Here is a 5,601-nt window from a genome sequence, read left to right on the forward strand (position 1 = left end):
TAGGGGTTATGTGAAGGGTGGCAATGGGTTGGAGGGAGGGGTTCGTGATGGCGACAACCGCGTCCTCGCCCGTGCATGCGGCATCCACCCAAACGGCATACGGTTCCGTGCCATAGTATTTGTGGAGTGCCCGTGCGCGAGCTCTGCGGCGGTGTTCGTGGTAGGTGGGATGCATGTTTTTGGGGAGAGGTTTAATAAATAAATCGCGGTGAATGAGGCGGGGGACCTGGAGCTGTGTGGGATCGGTAACTGGTAGGCGTATACCGAGGGTGTGTAGGATGTGTCTCCCGGTGGTGGTTCTCGCGAGACGTATGTATTGTGTCTGTCGGTGGGCCTCAATGAGCTCCCCTATCGTATTGTGCAGGCCTAGTTGAAGGAGTTTTTCGGTTGAGGTATTTAGGGGTAGGTGTAATGCTGTCTTAAATGCTGTTCGAATCATGGCATCCAGGGTGGAGATTTCCCCGGCCTGGAGTTTCAGGTAGGGGAGCGTGAAGATAAAGCGGCTGAGGACGAAGGCATGAATGAGACGACATAGGTCATGCTCCTTCATGCCCCGGTGGTGTGCAGAAACGCGGCGGATTAGGTGTGATATCGACACAGTTGTCTGCTTGAGTTTCCGTATGGTGAGTGTGTTTTTCCCGTTGTTCTGGATGTGGAGGCCAAGTACCCGGAGAGTGTTTACCTCCGGGATGGGCCGGTTTTCCAGTGTCACGGTGATGGGGGCTGTGGGGCAATTTCGTGTTGTGGGGCGGATTATGAGGAGCTCCGACTTAGCCGTAACGCACATTATCCAAAAATGGATAAAAGATAATCCGCGCGTCCTTAAACGCGTAGGACCCATCAGGGACGCTAACCGCCCCTCAAAATTCAATAGAGCTATTCCCGATGAGTTTGACTTTTCGGAAGACTCCTGCACGTCTGCGCCGGGCACTAGCGGACTGGGGAGTCTTAACAACGTGACCCCACCCTCCGCCTCCGACCATGGCCCCCAACCCTAAGTCGCGAGCAAGAACAACTCAGCCGCTTACACTAACGCAGTGGAACTGCCGAGGTCTCAAGGACCACAAGAAGCGGACTCATCTCCGCCTCTATCTTGAGACCTTTGAGTTCCTCGTCGCCGTGGTTGCCCTTCAGGAACCCGGCGCCGGTGCCAAACTAACAAACTACACTACATTTCAACACAACCCGCAGACATGTATACTTGTTCACAAGCGATACACTGCGCAGGAGGTCACACTTCCCACAACACCGTCTTTCCCATACACGATGGTTTCAGTGCTGCCCCTAAAGCGGTCTGACCCACCTGTACACATTCTAAATATTTACTGCCCACCGAAACTTAACAACGTCACGTTCAATGAAATTTTCACTCAAGCTATGCAGGTGGCGGGTAGGGATCCCCTCCTAATCGTCGGCGATTTCAACGCCCCGAGCAGGCTATGGGGATACCCCCGGGAGGAGAGGCGTGGGAGGAAGCTTGCGGAACTTCTTTCCACACTTGGACTCACCCTGCACACTGACCCCGCCAACCCAACACGTGTCGGCAATTCCATTCAACGAGATACTTGCCCGGACCTCACATTTACACGCAACATACGACATGCCGACTGGCTGAATACAGAGGACACTCTAGGTAGTGATCACTGTATAATCAACACAACCATTTACATGCGTCCCCTGAAACGCCCACTAAAACAAGCTCGTATCCCTGACTGGACGACTTTCCGCACCTCTCTACCTATTGTAGACCCCCTCCAGTCGGGATACGACGCCTGGTCCAGATCGCTCACTTCTACACTTACACAACACGAACAGCAGATACAGCTTACAGAAACACAAACAGACGTGGACAACCACCTTCTCCACCTTTGGGAGGCCCGTCGCAGCCTCACGAAGCGATGGAAGAAACAGAAACATAACAGACGCCTAAAGAACCGCATCCTGGAACTCACACAACAGGCAGCGGAATATGCTACTCAGCTAGCCGACACTAACTGGGTGGACCGGTGCAACGCGGCTGCTCGCCAGATGTCTGGCCGCAACACGTGGCGCCTGTTCCGCGCTCTCATCGATCCAATACAAACACGCACGGAAACCCAACGCCAATTACATAGGGCCTTGCACAACTTTACAGGAACAACAAAACAACTAGCGCACACGCTCAGGGATCGCTACCTGTGCACCACTAAGGATCCCCGGCAGGCGGCGTACTCGTATGCAGGCGAAGAGAACACGGAGCTGGACAAGCCGTTCCAGCTCCACGACCTCCGGGCGGCCTTGAGCAAAATGAAGCGGGGCACTGCACCCGGGCGCGACAAGGTTACGGTCAAGCTCTTGGCCAACCTTCCCGACGCAGCCTACGCCGCGCTCCTCAAATACATCAATAGCATTTGGGACGGAGAGACTCCTCTCCCTCTCGATTGGAAATCGGCTCTCGTGACCTTTATTCCGAAAGCCGGCAAACCTATTGATGTGGAGAACCTTCGCCCCATCTCCCTCACGTCTTGTGTCGGCAAGCTGATGGAGACGATGGTGCGCGACAGACTCTCCGATTTTCTAGAAACACAGCACACTTTCGCGGACACCATGTTCGGTTTTCGCCCTCACAAGTCTGCACAGGATATACTTCTGCAGCTTCACCACGACATCTTAGATCCTGTCGAATGTCCCCACAACGACAAGGTGGTCCTGGCCTTGGATCTTAAAGGCGCATTCGACAACGTCAAACACGAAGTAATCCTGGACCACCTCAGTAACACCAACTGTGGCCACAAAACATTCAACTACATAAAACAATTTCTTACAGACCGTCAAGCCTACATACGCATACAAGATGCGGAACACGGGCCATACACCATCGGCTCGAGGGGAACACCTCAAGGCGCGGTCCTGTCTCCCCTCCTCTTCAATTTGGCAATGCTTCATCTTCCCTCCAAATTGTCCTCTTTGCCCGGGATACATCACGCTCTTTATGCGGATGACATTACAATCTGGGCCACGCAAGGTAACCTGGGCCACATGGAATCCTGCCTGCAAGCAGCGGCGACCCTAGTCGACGACTACGCGGCCTACTGCGGACTCCAGTGCGCCCCGTCGAAATCAGAATTTGTGCACATACGTCCCTCCCCTCGGGACACAACCCCGCTTTGCATCAGTCTCCCCTCGGGACCGATCCGGGAGTCCAAGGAGATCCGCGTCCTTGGTCTCTTCATACACCACCAACGCAGAGTCGACACCACCCTAGCCAAACTTCGCACGGTGGGAGACCAGGTGGGCCGCATGGTCCGCCGGGTCTCCAACAAGCGGGGCGGATTACGAAGCAAGGATGCACTGCGGCTTGCCCATGCTTTCGTAACGAGTAGAATCCTCTACTCAACCCCCTACTTGCACCTGCGCAAACATGATGATGACCAACTGGAGGTCATCCACCGGAAAGTCATCAAGCGGGCTCTCGACCTCCCGGTCACCACGTCCAACCAGCGACTTCTGGCCTTGGGCGTGGTGAACACATTTCGGGAGCTTCGAGAGGCCCACTTAGTCAACCAATACACGCGTCTTGCACAGACCACGTCCGGTCGCCGCCTCTTGGACCGGCTACACATCAAACATGACTACCATATTGAGGAAAGGGAGAGAGTGCCAGCACCCTGGAGACGCGCCCTCCGGGTCCGACCCCTTCCCCGCAACATGTCCAGAGAAGACCATAGCGGTCGTCGCCAGGCGCGCGCGGAAGCGTTGGCGCGATACTATGGTAACCAACAACATGTGTATTACGTGGACGTTGCCGGCCCACACCACGGGGTGTGGTACACGGCCGCAGTCGTACACAACACAAACACAGTCAACGGGCTCACTTTCAAAGCCTACAGCGCAACACACGCGGAGGAGATTGCCATTGCTCTTGCTCTCACTACTCCCAAGTCGAAACACATCATCACCGACTCGCGAGGGGCCTGTCGGAACTACGAGTTGGGCTGGGCTCCCCCGCTTGCCTGGCGCATACTGGAATATAGCTGTCGATCTGAAGATCCAACTCCACGCAACCTGATTTGGGCCCCCGGTCACCAGGGACTCCAGGGAAACGAACAGGCCGATCAGGCCGCCCGCGCACTCTCTCCCCGGGCTATCTCCCTGTCCTTGGAAGGGTACTCCCAATCAGACAATCTGGCCATTACATTCAAACAAATCACCGATTACTACAAGGAGGAGCACCGGCGCTACCCGGCCCCTTGTAAGGGTCTGGATCGCGCTGACGAGCGCCTCCTCATCAAAATTCTTACTAACACTGTACTGTGCCCGGCGGTGCTTAAACATTTCAATACATCCTTTGATGGCGCGTGCCAGTTCTGTGGGGAGGTGGCTGACACCTTCCACATGGTTTGGGCGTGTCAGTCAAACCCATCTATCCCCCCCAACCCCAACCCCACCAGAGAGGACTGGGAGGCGGCCCTGCTCGGCTGTCAGGACCTAAAGACCCAAAAGGCCTTGGTTCACCGGACGCGGGCGGCGTTGCTTGCCAATGGGGCCCCGGAATAGGGGCTCCACCTAGTATTGTTAGGGGAAAGGGCCAATAGGGCCTACCCCAATCACCTCTCTGTAAATATTTATTGTATTATAAATGTTTTTCACCACCACCGGTGAGCAGGAGAGTCCGATACTCCGCGCATGCGTTTGGGTGAGGTTAGCCGCGGACTGTAGGGTGTTCTCTATGTCTCCATCACTGCCATGGGTGGTCCATAGCGTGATATCATCGGCATAGAGTGTATGCCGAAGGTGAGGGATGGTTTGTAGCTTGTGGGCAAGGGGAATGAGAGTGACATTGAAGAGGAAAGGGGAGAGGACGGACCCCTGGGGGGTTCCGACCCCACTAAGGGTGTATGGGGGGGAGATGTGGGGACCGAAGTGAATTTCGGCCGTGCGGTTAGTAAGGAATGTTTGAATATAGGTGTACATACGTTCACCTATGTTCAAGGGGGAGAGAGCCGCCATGATCGCTTGATGGTCCAGGCGATCAAAGGCCTTGGAGAGATCCAAGGCTAAGACAGCTTTTGTGTGACCCGGAATGAGGGGGTCGAAAATGTCCTGCGTGAGTTGGAGCATGGCGTCCTGTGCTGACAGATGGGGACGGAAGCCCACCATGCTGTGCGGGTAGAGGTCTTGCTCCGCCATGTGTTGGGTGAGTCGAGCGAGTGCGACGTGTTCGAAAAGCTTGCCTAGGCATGAGGTTAGTGAAATGGGACGGAGATTTGAGGGTGTAAGTGGTTTGTGGGGCTTTGGTATGAATATGATTTTGGCGTGACGCCAGGATTGGGGAAGAGTGCCCTCCTGCCAGCATTTGTTGAAGTACTCCGTGAGCTGGGCGATCGATTGATCGTCCAAATTGCGGAGCATGGCATTAGAGATCCGGTCAACTCCTGGGGTGGAGTTAGAACGGAGAGTCAGGAGGGCCGCTCTGACTTCTGTCTCCGTGATCTCTGCGTCGAGGTTGGCATTCGGGGCGCCTGTATAGGGGCCGGAGGGTTTGAGGTACCGGGAGTTGTATGTGTGTTTCTAAGTATATTAATGAGTGCGTCAGGAGAAAGGCCGGTCTTGTGTATAAGG

The sequence above is a fragment of the Amblyomma mixtum genome, chromosome 8 (assembly GCF_055824585.1).
Source record: "Amblyomma mixtum isolate Tamu chromosome 8, ASM5582458v1, whole genome shotgun sequence".
NCBI classification, from domain to species: Eukaryota; Metazoa; Arthropoda; class Arachnida; order Ixodida; family Ixodidae; genus Amblyomma; species Amblyomma mixtum.